At 47.5% G+C, this 15,198-nt stretch overlaps 3 non-coding genes across 3 annotated transcripts; all 3 read right to left on the bottom strand.

Moving 5' to 3' along the window:
* Nucleotides 1-3,549: 3,549 nt before the first annotated feature.
* Nucleotides 3,550-3,632, bottom strand: TRNAL-UAG (transfer RNA leucine (anticodon UAG)). Its single transcript has one exon. It is a non-coding gene; the product is annotated as a tRNA-Leu (tRNA).
* Nucleotides 3,633-4,296: 664 nt separating this feature from the next.
* Nucleotides 4,297-4,379, bottom strand: TRNAL-UAG (transfer RNA leucine (anticodon UAG)). The gene has a single exon. It is a non-coding gene; the product is annotated as a tRNA-Leu (tRNA).
* Nucleotides 4,380-4,571: 192 nt separating this feature from the next.
* On the bottom strand, nt 4,572-4,654 carry TRNAL-UAG (transfer RNA leucine (anticodon UAG)). The gene has a single exon. It is a non-coding gene; the product is annotated as a tRNA-Leu (tRNA).
* Between the last annotated feature and the right edge of the window lie 10,544 nt (nt 4,655-15,198).

Here is a 15,198-nt window from a genome sequence, read left to right as displayed (position 1 = left end):
CACGTGGTGATACTGGGAAACTGGAGTATCTGTGAGAATTGCTTGTATGACCTGGTTAGCCAGTGTGGTAAAACAGAAGTCCTTTCTGTTTGGCATGCCTTAATCAGCAGTGGCTCCAGGCACCAGCGCTCCAAGTGCGTGCCTGGGGCGGCAAGACGCAGGGGGTGCCCTGCCGGTCTCTGCGAGGGCAGCAGTCAGGCAGCATTCGGAGGCGTGCCTGCGGGAGGTCTGCCGGACCCACGGATTCAGCGGCAATTCGGCAGCGGGTACGCCAAAGCCGCGGGACCGGGGACCTCCCACAGGCATGCCACTGAAGGTGCTTGGGGTGGCAAAAAAGCTAGCGCTGCCCCTGGCCTTAATAGTAAAGGAACTTCACTCAAATTTAAGGTTTCATGTGCCGGTAATACATTTTAACGTTTTTAGATGGTCTCTTTCTCTAAGTCTATATTATATAATTAAACTATTGTTGTATGTAAAGTAAATAAGGTTTTTAAAATGTTTAAGAAGCTTCTTTTAAAATTAAATTAAAAGGCCGAGCCCCCCGGACTGTTGGCCGGGACCTGGGCAGTGTGAGTGCCACTGAAAATCAGCTTGCGTGCCGTCTTCGGCACACGTGCCATAGGTTGCCTACCCCTGCCCTAGAGCTTCAGGCCACATGGATTTACACTGGGCATAACAATACAGAAAAAATTATGTTAAACACCTGACTACTGTTTGCATGTGACATGCTACCTTGGCTAGACTGTTTCTTTGCTGGAAATTCTTCATAAGATCTTCTTTGCTCCTCAGTGTGATGCAGCTACTGTCTCCAAAAATACAAGATTAGCAGCTTGCAGCTATCCTCTAATTAGGTTATAGGCTCCATAAAAATGTAAGGTTTTTTTTTTTTGTAAGGCACATTGCCATAAAAGCAATGACAGTTAGTCACCCATACTTAGTTGCAGTAGCTGTTATTCTTGGCATCTGTTTTCTGCAGATAAGTGTTAAACAACAGCTGTCTCACATTAAGGAGCTTAAAAAAAAAGTACAACATCTCATTAATTGCTATTTCACTCTTTCTTAACAGACCCACTTTAGAGACCTTTAGTTAGCAGCTCTTGCTGTTCATGCTGAGTGGAACTCATTTCCATTGCTATTAGGATCATTTGGAGAGTGTTACCCATCACATAGCTCAAGTTTATTGGGAACATTCTGAAATCACAATTTCTGTTTAGGATGCTCCACATCACATTGTTGATGAAGCTATCTGCATCTATGAACTTGGAAGCACATGGTGTAAAATCAGAATATTAAATGAATAATCTATTATCGTGTAGCCTTAGGGCAACCTATTCCCCTTTAATTCATCCAATAACTGTGAACCCCAACATTCTGCTTTCCTTCCATGCATGGAACTCCCAGGAATCCCATTCCCAGTGGGAAAGGAGTTCCACACATGAAAGGAGAGTGAAATCTAGGAAATTAAATCTGAAAGAATTTTTCTCTAAGGTAGGAAATGTCACAGTCTGAATGCCTTTATACAGAAGCATTATAGCATGTAGCTACAGGGGACCGCAAACAGGGGAGTTTGAGAGAGGGCGAAGGAGATCGCCTGCTGAACAAACAAGGTGTGAGTACTAACTTTGGGGTGAGTGAGTTTGTTTGGCTGTTTGCGTTTTTCTTTTTTCTTTCTTTCAGGTTATTTCAGTTACAGGGTCAATTGGGTCAATTGGGATTGTGTGCTGGGAACAGTTTGAGCCTTTGTTCCCTTGATCATCCATGATCAGCTTCAATCAGCCTTGTGAGCACATACTCCCTGTGTGATTAACGAGGGGGTAGGGCTGACCTAGGAGGGAAGGCCTTAAAAGTCAGAGACTAAGGGCATGGTTACACTTGCAGATGTAGAGCGCTTTGAGTTAAACCAGCCTTTGTAGAGCACAGTAGGGAAGGCGCTGTAGTTTGTCCCCACTGACAGCTGACAGCGCACTGGCATGGCCACATTAGCAGCTTTTGCAACAGCCACAGAGAGCAGTGCATTGTGGTCACTATCCGAGCATGCAAGTGGCTGCAACGTGCTTTTCAAATGGGGTGTGGTGGAGTGTTACAAGGAGTGTGTTGTGTGTATGTGGGGGGGGGGAGAGAGAGTGGGTTTTTGGGGGGGCTGATAGCAGGTCACCATACTGTCTTGTAAGTTCAGATAGCAGCAGACCTCCCGCTCCCGGCCTCTCTCTCTCACCCACAGCATTCCACAGTAACAGCTTGTATGCCAGCTGTCAGAAATGGAGCTTTGAAAGGGCATTTCCTCATTCCTACAGGAGGTCAAAGCAATGACAACAGTGGCCACTTGACTTAAAGGGATTATGGAATGTTTCCAGAGGCCAATCAGAGCGCACTAATGCAACACCTCGTTCACACCGTGCGTTGTAGTCAAGGCGCAGCAAACGTTATTCCTCTCGCCGAGGTGGATTACCAGGAGCACTCTAGCTGCGGAGTCAGAGCGCTCTACATGCCTTGCCAGTGTGGACAGGGAGTGAGCTAGTGCACACGGGGCTCCTTTATTGCGCACTAAGTCACAAGTGTAGCCAAGCCCTAAGGCACCAAGGGGAGCTTGCAAACAGGGGAGTTTGGGAAAGGGAGTCATACTATAATCCTTAAGGTTAGGAAGGGCCTCATCACCAGTGCCAACACTGCTCCTGTCTCCTCAACCTGCACCTTTATCCAGACAGAGAACCTAACTATGAAAGCCTCTACGCAGATCCTGGTGTGGTTTTGCAGAGACTGTGGCCTGCATTTCCCACTGACAGAAAGACAGGCTGAAGGGACCATCCAGTGTCAGAGGTGCCTACTGGTGGACTCTCTCAGGAAGAAGGTGGAAGAGCAACAGGAGGTGGCTAGGCTGAGGAGAATCCATGCACATAAGGAAATCATTGACAGTATTCATCGGGTGATTCCCAAGGTTGAGGATATCCAGCTAGAGAGAACTGTGGTCACGCCCCCGGGGGAAGAGGATAAGGCTCTGGTACAGGGAGGACACTGGTTGCTGGTTATTTCTGGCAGCAGGCGGTGCACCTACCCTAATCCCAAACCACCCACCATGGTGATGGAGAACTGATATCCTGCCCTGGCAATGAGCAAGAAGGACTCACCCCCAAAGATGGAGGAGGAGAACCCATGTACCACAAGGCTGAGAGAATCACAGCCAGCACTCAAAGGAGGAAACGAGAGTAGTAGTGGTAAGAGACTGTATTCAGAGCGGGACGGAGGCACCCTGGCGACCTGAAATGGCATCCAAGAAGGTATGCGGTCTACCGCGGCGTGTCCCGAGATGATACGGCAGGATTGGGGAGGACCACCCACCCACTCACCACTACCCCATGCTACACATCCACGTGGGCACTATGAGGTATGTCACTCTCTGGCTTCGAGGGGGCGCAGGCCAGCGGGGCGGCACCTTTTCCCCGAAACCCCAGGAGAGGAAGTGGGAAGTCCGCCTCTGACGAGATCCACAGCAACCGCCCGCCCCAAAAGGACCGAAGGCAGCCCCAACGAAACAAAAGGCTGGCAACCGGCTGTCAGGAGTGGGATTTGAACCCACGCCTCTGGAGAAGACTGCAGCCTAAACGCAGCGCCTTGGACCACTCGGCCACCCTGACCAAGCTGGGAGGGGTCCCTTTAGGTGGGAGTCAAAGAAAAAGCACCGCAGAGCAGCACCGCCACAGGAGGTGGAAACAGAGGGCTTGTCAGGGGTGGGATTCAAACCCATGCCTCCGGGGGAAACTGTGACCTGAACGCAGCGCCTTAGACCGCTCGGCCACCCTGACAGCCTGCGGGAGGTCCCGCCGCTAGCTGTCGGCCAGGAGGCCAACGCTCAGGCGCACCGGAAGTGGAGGCCCGCTCCGGCGGCCCCTTACCTAGCGCCAAGAAAAGGGCCCATGGCTCCCAGCCACCAAAAGGCAGGTGGGGAACGCCTACCGGCACGGCAGGCAGAGAGGAGCCTGTCAGGGGTAGGATTCGAAACCCACGCCTCCGGGGAGACTGCGACCTGAATGCAGCGCCTTGGACCGCTCAGCCACCCTGACGGGCAAGGGCAGCTTGCTGCCGGCGCTCTCTTACCTGCCCCTTGCGGCGGCGGCAGGTGCACGCCACCCACCAGAGTCCCTCTCTGGCTTCGACGGGGCGCAGGCCAGCGTGGTGACACCTTTTCCCCGAAACCCCAGGAGAGGAAGTGGGAAGTCCGCCTCTGACGAGATCCACAGCAACCGCCTGCCCCAAAAGGACCGAAGGCAGCCCCAACGAAACAAAAGGCTGGCAAGCGGCTGTCAGGAGTGGGATTTGAACCCATGCCTCTGGAGGAGACTGCGGCCTAAACGCAGTGCCTTGGACCACTCGGCCACCCTGACCAAGCTGGGAGGGGCCCCTTTAGGTGGGAGTCAAAGAAAAAGCACCGCAGAGCAGCACTGCCACAGGCCCGAGAGGGTGGAAAGAGAGGGCTTGTCAGGGGTGGGATTTGAACCCATGCCTCTGGGGGAGACTGCGACCTGAACGCAGTGCCTTAGACTGCTTGGCCACCCTGACGGGCAGGGGCAGTTTGCTGCCAGGAGTGGGATTTGAACCCATGCCTCTGGAGGAGACTGCGGCCTAAACGCAGTGCCTTGGACCACTCGGCCACCCTGACCAAGCTGGGAGGGGCCCCTTTAGGTGGGAGTCAAAGAAAAAGCACCGCAGAGCAGCACTGCCACAGGCCCGAGAGGGTGGAAAGAGAGGGCTTGTCAGGGGTGGGATTTGAACCCATGCCTCTGGGGGAGACTGCGATCTGAACGCAGTGCCTTAGACTGCTTGGCCACCCTGACGGGCAGGGGCAGTTTGCTGCCGGCACTCTCTTACCCGCCCCTTGCGGCAGCCGCGGTGGCAGGTGCACGCCACCCACCAGAGTCCCTCTCTGGCTTCGACGGGGCGCAGGCCAGCATGCAAAGAAGTTTTATCTTTTTCTTTTTTGTTGTTATGTGATGTGATGGACTTTTATAGAGTGTAGAAGGCAGTAGCCAATCTTTGTTTTCAGGTGTCTGTTGTTCATGCGAATGTTTGGCCTGCTGTTCGCTGGAGTTTGAAATTTGTGAATGTTTTCCATGTATGTCACATGTGTGGGGTGGGGCTAATCTGTGCTGTGTGGTATATAGACCCATGTGGCTGGCGAAGTCCTGAACTGGCGAACAGGAGCGGCAAACCGGGGCGTTTCAGAGGGAATTCTTGGGGGAGGGAGTGTACATAGGTAAACCACAACAGGTGCCCCAAGTACCCCCTAGAGTATTGAGAGAATGGAGGGTCTGTTCCCTAGGAGAAGACTGGAAGCATTAGGGGTATACAGTCGCGGATACAAAAGTCAGAGAGGGGACATGAGTGCACTCAGGAATGGGTGTGATGTTATTGACATAATCTGGGACCATATAGAACATGGTTGCAACCAAAGTCCTGTACTGGCACCAAATCTTGTATATAGGGGGTCAAATGAGGTGTCTAAGACAAGGCTACAGTTGTCTTGTTATAATCATTCTGTCTATATGTGTGTATCAATGTGGTAGTTGAAGTTATGAATATTGGCTCTATACTATCTGTATTTCAAAATTCTGCTATGCTTCTGGGGAACATCCCAGACAAGTTGGTGTTAGCTTTGCCTAGCCTGCTTGATGGCCCATTAAGGACCATCAGCTGTACAACTGACCCATTGAGAGAGTTACCCTTGTAACTAGCGAAGTATGCAGAAACTTGCTCATGTAACTCCAGACTCCATTTTGCTGTAATTTTCCACAGTAAGAACAAAGAGGTGTTCCTACACCTGAAAAAGACTATATAAGGCTGATGCCTCATCACCATCTTGTCTTCAATCCTGCTTCTTACCTCTGCAGGGACTTTGCTACAAACAGAAGCTCTACACAAAGGACTGAATGACCTATCCCAGCTGTGGATGTACTCCAGAGACTTGATTTGAACCTGCAGTTTATTCTATCACTGCTGCAAGCCTGGACCAAGAACTTTGCCATTACTGCATGTAATTGATTCCATTTAACCAATTCTAGCTCTCATCTATATCTTTTTCCTTTTATGAATAAACCTTTGCATTTTAGATTTGTGGGTAAGATCTGATTTCTATATTGACCTGGGTCTGGGTCTTGGTCCTTTGGGATTGGGAGAACCTTTTTTCTTTTACTGGGAGACTGGTTTTCATAACCATTTGTCCCCATAACGAGTGACACTGGTGGTGATACTGGGAAACTGGAGTATCTAAGGGAATTGCTTGTATAACTTGTGGTTAGCCAGTGGGGTGAGACCAAAGTCCTCTTTGGCTGGCTGGTTTGGTTTGCCTTAGAGGTGGAAAAACCACAGCCTCTGGCTCTAACTGCCCTGTTTTAAGTGATTTGTCCTGAATTTGTAGAACCAATGTGAATGAAATTGTTTTTAGTTATTCACTGTACCATTGTAACTTCTGTTCACCATTTCATTACACTTGCCATTTTGCCTACATTGTAACTTCTGTGCAATATTGTAATTCAAAACCCATTTTAAAATGCTGACTCCATTTTGTAGAAGGCTTGTGCTGCAGCCTCCATTTTTGCAAGCCATATTGCAATTTTATTAGTCTAGTTGAGATGTGTGAATGAGGTATGTATGGGTGATAGAATCAACCTCCAGCACCAGCCCGTCCTGATGAGATAAAGTTCAAATACCAATGGCTGAAGAACTAGACAACAGCCCTAACTCAAGCAAGAAGCATCCACCCTAAAAAGAAAAAACAACAGAAGGAAGATCAAAGCCAGGTCCCAGGCTGACAGTCACGCCTGCAATTGACAGGTGATCAAGCACCAAACCCAGAGGCGGCGTGACACAGCGAGACCTAAAGACTTTGAATCCAAACTAAAAGCCTATAAAAAAAGGAAGGGTGAGATGAGAGATTTTGGGTAACGTTCTGCTATCAACATCAAGGAGCATTGGTGCGTGCCTGACAGAGACCCAGCTCCTCCTCGTGCTCAGCTTTCCTGGCCAGTTAGCTGCAACGAGCTACGATCCCAAGCTGTGAACTCAAACTACAATCAGGACTGGTAACTATCCAGCAGCTGCAGAACATTTTGGTGTGTGTGAGTGTATGTGTATAAGCATTGAGGTATTTGCTAATAGTTACAGATTAATAATAAATGTGGCATCTTTGTCTTGACCCCTTAAACTATCCTGTATAAGTTTGTAGGACAACAAATTGGCATTCTCAGTTGGTTCCCGCCAGAACCAGCATCATTACACCTGTGTCATGTTCTGTTTTGTGAGAGTGACTAGAACCTTCAGGATGAGGATTTGGGGGCAAATTCTGGGCTGGAAGTGTTCTACAGTCAGCCTGCAAGGAGTATCCAAGTTGGGCAAAGCCAGGGTGAGGGTTGTGAGTGCTGGTAAGCTATGGGTTCAGAGTCCTGAACCAAAGTTGCACAGCCACAAGACACCCAGAGTTACAAGGCAGATATTGACTGAACACCTTACTGGCCTGGGTGGAATTTAGGACTGCCAGGTGGCCTGGAGTTGCCACATCTTTAGTGCAGAAGTGCAGCCCATAAAACCTATAGTTCCCAGCGAATATTTCAGCCAGGCTGTCCTGATGAAGATGAATCATTATCTACTGGGACTTGCATACTGCCCAGGCTAAACATCCATTGTAAAAATTTAAGCTGGCTGCCAGCTGACCTATTTTCTACAATTTAGGGATGAACAGGAGGACTTGTGGCACCTTAGAGACTAACAAATTTATTAGAGCATAAGCTTTCGTGGACTACAGCCCACTTCTTCGGATGTTATGCATCCGAAGAAGTGGGCTGTAGTCCACGAAAGCTTATGCTCTAATAAATTTGTTAGTCTCTAAGGTGCCACAAGTCCTCCTGTTCTTCTTTTTGCGGATACAGACTAACACGGCTGCTACTCTGAAAATTTAGGGATGGTTTTCCTTCACTCCAGTGCTAAGAATCACAATTTGCTTTTCCTCCAATGATCTCCAAGTGCTTTATAAAGGTTCAGAGAGGAAAACTGAGGTGTGAAAGGGCTAAGAAACTTGCTTTCAGTTATCTAATGAGTATGTTAGGAGTAGAACCAGGTCAGCCAGTCCCTAGGCCTGTGCTCTTAAAATTATTGTCTATGCTTTAGTAAGTGACAGGGGAATTGGAATATGAAAAGCCACCCAGAAAAAGAAAAGGTATTTCAATATAATTGATCTGTTTGGCCAGAATACTGACTGTGGGGGAACAGAGAGAGATAAGGCTAACTGTGGCTCATTGCACAGCAATGTGGGTCTGTAGCCTGCTATGTTGTATGCGCTGCTCCATTATTGCATATTTATGTATTTAGGAAAACTAGAAAACTGGTGTGTAACTAACGATTCTTGGTATTTAACTTGCCTGATGTGTGTTGCTTTTGTAGGCGTGACGTAACTAATATTGGTGATCATCATCGTCCAAATACATTGCCCAAGTAAGAGCTCCCTGATCTGTCTCCCCTCTATTCCCAAAATGTTTAGCACCCGCTTCACTTTTTTTGCTCCTTCTATTACCCAGGAAACCCATCTGGTTCATATTTAATAAGTTTTCTATGTAAAGGAATGTGACACAAATTATAAAGCTCAAATACAGTTGTGTTACGGAGTACATACATGCCACAGATATTTGGAATGTAAATTAAAACAAAAACTAGGTCAACCTTGTCTTACATGCCAGGTGTTCAATAAAAGAAATTTATTCTAGACATTTCTGTTGAAAGAGTTCATCTCAATTTTACAGTAAACTACTAGGTATGTTGTGCCACCTACTGGCAAAATGTACAAATTACAATGACTTAAGAATTGGGTTTGAAGCAGAATCTATCAGTCCTAATGTGAATTGACTTTCTTCCAGTAAAGTACTGGAGGAGGCTCCTACATAGGAATGGTCATACTGGGTCAGACCAACGGTCCATCTAGCCCAGTATCCTGTCTTCAGACAGTGGCCAGTGCCAGGTGCCCCAGAGGGAATGAACAGAACAGGTAATCATCAAGTGATCCATCCCCTGTCGCCCATTCCCAGCTTCTGGCAAACAGAGACTAGGGACACCATCCCTGCCCATCCTGGTTAATAGCTGTTGATGGACCTATCCTCCATGCACTTATCTAGTTCTTTCTTGAACCCGGATATAGTCTTGTCCTTCACAATAGCTTCTGGCAAAGAGTTCCACAGTTGACTGTGTGTTGTGTGAAGAAATACTTCCTTTTGTTTGTCTTAAACCTGATGTCTATTAATTTCATTTGGTGACCCCTAGTTTTTGTATTATGAGAAGGAGTAAAATGCACTTCCTTATTCACTTTCTCTACGTCAGACATGCTTTTATAGACCTCTATCATATCTCTCTTCTCCCCCTCCCCCGCCGTTGTCTCTTTTCTAAGCTGAAAAGTCTCAGTCTTATCAATCTCTCTTCATATGGAAGCTGTTCCATACACCTAATTTTTTTTCTTTTGCCCTTTTCTGTACCTTTTCCAATTCTAATGCATCTTTTTTGAGATGGGGCGACCAGATCTGCACACAGTATTCAAGATGTGAGCGTACCATGGATTTACAGAGAGGCAATATGTTATTTTCTGTCTTATTATCTGTCCCTTTTCTAAGAATTCCCAACATTGTTAGCTTTTTTGACTGCTGCTGCACGTTGAGTGGAGGTTTTTAAGGAGAGAACTATCTACAATGACCAAAATAATACTTTTTTTTCAGCACTAACAGCTAATTTAGACACCATCATTTTATATGTATAGTTGGGATTATGTTTTCCAATGTGCATTACTTTGCATTTATCATTATTGAATTTCATTTGCCATTTTGTTACCCAGTCACCCAGTTTTATGACATCCCTTTGTAACTCTTCACAGTCTCCTTTGGACTTAATTATTTTGAGTAGTTTTGTATCATCTGCAAATTTTACACTTCACTGTTTACCCCTTTTTCCAGATTATTTGTGAATATGTTGAATAAGACTGGTCTTAGTACACATCCCTGTGGGACACCACTATTTACCTCTCTCCATTCTGAAAACTGAACATTTATTCCTACCCTTATTTTCTATCTTTTAATCACTTACAGCTCCATGTGAGGACCTTCCCTCTTATCCCATGACTGCTTACTTTGCTTAAAAGCTTTCGGTGAGGGACCTTGTCAAAGGCTTTCTGAAAATCTAGGTACACTATATCCACTGGATCCCCCTTGTTCACATGCTTGCTGACCCCTTCAAAGAATTCTAGTGAGACACAATTTCCCTTTACAAAAAACATGTTGGCTCTTCTTGTTTCAACCAGTTTGCCTGATATTGAAGTTAGGCTCACTGGCCTGTAATTGCCAGGATCGCCTCTGGAGACTTTTTTATTTATTTATTTATTTTTTTATAGAATGGTGTTACATTAGCTTACCTCCAGTCATCTGGCACAGAAGCTGATTTAAATGATAGGTTACATATCACAGTTATTAGTTCAGCAATTTCACGTTTGAGTTCCTGCATTCCTTGGGTGAATATCATCTGGTCCTGGTGACTTATTACTGTTTAATTTATCGATTTACCATCCCCCCTGGGAGGGTTTCCAGGAACTCAGTATTAAAATTCCACCACTAAATTGAAAAGGGGGTTACAAGAATTTCTCTGCTTCTGACAAAGCTCACCTGCCTTTCAAATACTGTTGTATCAGCCATGCCAGACAGGTCCAGACCTGTGTTATTGGGTGGGGAAGGAATAGGTTATTCCAGTTTTTTCAACGGTAAGTAGATGGGACATGGCTTGCTAACCTGCAACCCCAGGTCCTTACAGACCAGTGGATGCAACAGCTGTTAAAAGTTGTTGCTAGTACTCATAGCCAGGTTGCTGTGGCCCTAGGAGCCAATGTTTGAAAAATGGATCAGAGAATGGGTCTAATCTTGAATCTCCAGGAGTAGCAGAGAGGGGATACAGTTATGTAGCAACTGGTTAAAGAGAGAGCCCCCACCCCCACCCCCGCTCTAACTCCAGCCTAGGCAGGACCTGTGAAAATTTGCAATAAAGCAAGTCCCACTGTTTATCGGCTAGAAATCTGGTTGGGGAAGAAAACCACATTGAAATGGTTTCACTCCACACAGCTGAAATGCTGGACAGGGGATAGCCCTGAACAACTCCAAACAAATTAAGATCATTGCACATGCTGAAGCCCAAGAGAGTGCTCGGAGCACAGTGAGACGTTCAAGGGCCCATTCCCAAGAAGGGGGTGAAACTCAAGTCCAGCTGGATCTGAGGACAAGTTAATAAGTTTAGTTTAAATGTTAATGTATAACCCCCAGTATATAGGGAGGGCAAAAGTTTTGCTTTGCTTTGCATTTCAGATTACTAATTGCGTGGATGCTGGAAGATTTTGGAGACGATGCACTCCCATGTGCTGTTTTTGCTGGCGTTTGGATTGCAGACCTCCTTCTTTGGTGGTGTGAATCCAGAACCTGTTGTGTTCGAGGCGTGGGGAGACTCCCCGTGGATGACAGTGTAATGTAAAATGAACAATACCCTCAACATTACTACTGATCCCAACATCCCAGGAGAACTAATCACTCTTTTAGGCCCCTTGGATGGATATGATCCCACTTTAGTAAAACTGAAACTGAAAGGCATGGACTTGGACAAAGTAAATAGTAGTGTGGGAATGAGCAAAAACTGGCAATATATCATGGTTTGGATTGCAAAGGAAGTAAAATGGTGACTACAGAATCTATATCACTGCGGTGGCAACATCACCATCCTAATGTATACACGGAGGAGATGGGAGAGTGAACTTATTAGTGGGAGGAATAAAAGTCTACCCAGGTGAATACAGTTGTTGCTGGGTGGCAACGGACAGTCTGCTATTTAATTGTAGTAAGCCCAAGTGCGTTCACTTGTGGAATGACATGCCTAAGCGGATAGCTCCAGGGGAAAAGACAATTCATTTTAGGCTGAAACACTCCCTTTTGTTCCGATATGCTGGACAAGAAGATTTGGGGGAGGCAAAACTACAGTTAGTGACACCAGGAGGGCAATGGGAAATTCACTTGGGAGGCCCCGGGGGTCTCAGGAAATTTACAAGAGGGATAAAGGATGTTTTAATAAAAGGGTGGTTAAATGGTACCTTGGTAAAATGGTTATTAATATGCAGCTCATTATGACAAGAAAAGGGCCCCTTCGGGGACCCTGTAGAGTCAAAGGAATAGAAGTGTGAATGTTGGAACCACCTGTAATTTGATTGGAGCATATGTGGTTCAAACCAATGTAAAAAACAATGGGTGATTGATCCAACCCACATGGCTGGTCTCTGCTGCTCCAGCTCTGGGCTCCTGCTCTGGCTCCCCCAGCTCTGAGCTGTGGCGCTCTCCCTGGCTCTGCCTTACTCTGCCCTGGCAGCCCCAGCTCACATAGAGGACAGGTCCTAGGCTCTCAACTCCCTCATTGGCCTGCCCACCCTATCAACCCGGCTGACTTAGCGTGCTGGCCTCTCCCAATTGGCCCTCTAGACCTATCGCTCCCAGCATCCAGACTCCTCTTTGGCCCTTCCCCTTTCTCCTCGTACTGGGAGAAGAACAACCAAAAAACCACTAGGGCTAGGTCTACACTACCACTTATGTTGGTATAACTTATGTCATGCAGGGGTGTGAATAAGCCAAGCCCCTGAGCAACGTAGGTTACGCTGACCTAAGTGCCAGTGTGGACAGCGAAATGCCGACAGGAGAGCTTCTCCCGCCAGCATACCTACTGCCCCATGTTGGGGGTGGATTAATTATGTCGATGGGAGAGCTCTCTCTCATTGGCATAGAGCGGCTACATGATCTTACAGTGATGCAGCTGCATCAGTACAGCTGTACTGCTGTAAACTCTCTAGTGTAGACATAGCCTCAGTTTCAGTAAGGGCCAACGGCCCCCTTCAATTGGCTTCCTGGTCAGGTGTGCTGGAAGGTGTTGTGTACACCTTGTGCACAGTAGGTTGCAGGGCTGCTACTAGCAGGTCACGCTCCTGTAGCAGGTATGGACTAGCTACACAGCTCCATTCTCGCAGAGATACACCAGAAATGTGTCTTCCGTAAAATCCTAGGATTAGGATCCTACCAAATTCATGGTCCATTTTGGTAAATTTCATGGTCATAGGATTTTAAAAATCTTAAATTTCATGGCTTCAGATATTTACATCTGAAATTTCATGGTGGTGTAACCGTGGAGGTCTCGACTCAAAAGGGAGTCATGGGAGAGGGGGTTGTAATATTGCCACCACTGCTGGTGGCAGCGCAGCCTTCAGAGCTGGGCGGCTGGAGAGCAGCAGCTGCTGGCTGGCAGCCCAGCTCTGAAGGCAGAGCCACCACTAGCAGCAGCGCAGAAGTGAGGGTGGTATGGTATGGTATTGCTGCCATTACTGCTGCGCTGCTGGTGGAGATGCGTCTGACCTGGCCCTGGGAGTGGCCTGTGCAGCAGAAGAGGAAGTCCTGACCCTCCTCAGCCTGGCCGGGACTAGCAGCTGGAACCTGGTTCATGGTAGGAACCCCCGGCCAGCGTGCCCCCCAACCCCGCCCCTTCCCAGAGCTTGTGTGTTAAAGGGGCCTTGGGCTGCCTGTGTGTGTGTGTGTGTGTGTGTGTGTGTGTGCGCGGGGGGGATAACAACAGTGCCCCCTGACCATGGCACCCTGGGCAGCCACCCAAGTCACCCACTTATAAGACCATCCCAGCTCCCCCCCAAAAAAGTGACAACTGCCCCCATATGATGCCACCATCACTTTTGCACTGCTGCTGGCAGTGATGCTGCCTTCAGAGCTGGGTGCCTGTCCAGCAGCCACCGCTCTCTGGCCACTGGCTCTGAAGGTGGTGCAGAAGTCAGGGTAGCAATACCGCAAATCCCCTCCAAAATAGCCAGATTTCATGGTTTGTGAAGCATTTTTCATGCCCGTGAATTTGGTAAGGCCCTATCTATGATGTACTGCCAGGAACGGCTGTTGTGAGATCCTTAAATACAGGTCTGTCACATCTTACGCTGGGGTTACGTTCCGCAGTCAGCGCATAAAGCGAAAGTTTGCTTATAGTCAAAATTACATTGAGTGTAATGGTAGGCGGAATCGCCCGCACTACAGGTACAGTATTAAAATTATTTTTTTCTCTCTTTTTTTTTTTTGCCAACCACATAAAGCTGAAATCACGCATGTTAACTGCGTGTAAGATGCGACGGACCTGTATGTTATGCACAGCACCACCTAGTGCCTGAACAGTATCATACGGCTTAATATTCCATTACAGGAGAGCTGGTGAAGCACTAAGCTGATCTCCAGTAAAAACAGCCACTGCCACCACAAGGGGGATGCTTACAAACCAGTGAGAGGAGCCCAAGCCCAAGCAGGAGGGGAAATTGTCTGGGGTGGAAGGTGGGCTGTGGGTATGTGAACAGAAGTGCAACTGCAACAACTTTATTAGCACTGTGACCAGGTCAGTGTGGCAAAGTTATGCTGTATTTCCTGTGTCAGTAAATTAATGGGGACTGGGGGAAGAACAAACAGGGAAGGAACACAGTGGCTTCCAAGATAAAAACATTTAGGAAAGGGGCCTTCCCAGAGCCAGGGTGTGGTAAGAGTTAGGGAAAGGAAGGCATTGCATTTAGGCTAGTTTAGTGCTTTGGATGTTTTCTCTGCAATGCTTTTGCTCTAAATAAATAATATTTTACTTTAAGGAAGCTGTTTGGTTACTCATATCTCTGGCCTAGCCCCAAAGGGAACAGAACTGCAGGATGTGAGTGTAAGAAAGACCTGTCAAGGTGATCATGGCTGAGCAGTAGAGGACTGCTACCCAGTACCCAGTCTGAGAACAGGAGACTGTCCTGATTACATCCTGCAAGACAAGTGACAGCCAGAGTCATAGAGGGGAGCGCACTCAGCAAGAACAAGGGGTGGGGCAGATGTGTAGCTTGGCCAGTCACTGACAATGGGGAACAGATGAACCACTGAAGGGAGTTCTAGCAACTTCCGGGGGCCAAGGAGTAGGTGAACTCCAGCACTGACCTCCATGGCTGGAACAGTGCCCAGAGGAAGAGATGGGGGGTGGAGCAGTACAGCTCAAAGTTCTGACTTTTGGGTATTGTCTAGCATAGACTATTGATTCACATAGTCCTTGAACAGAGGTTGCCACAAAAACTACACAAGCACTTAGACGTCTCAG

The sequence above is a fragment of the Chrysemys picta genome, chromosome 3 (genome assembly GCF_011386835.1).
Source record: "Chrysemys picta bellii isolate R12L10 chromosome 3, ASM1138683v2, whole genome shotgun sequence".
In the NCBI taxonomy this organism is placed as follows: Eukaryota; Metazoa; Chordata; order Testudines; family Emydidae; genus Chrysemys; species Chrysemys picta.
Note: the sequence above shows the minus strand (reverse complement) of the source record. Positions and strands in the feature narration are given on the sequence as shown.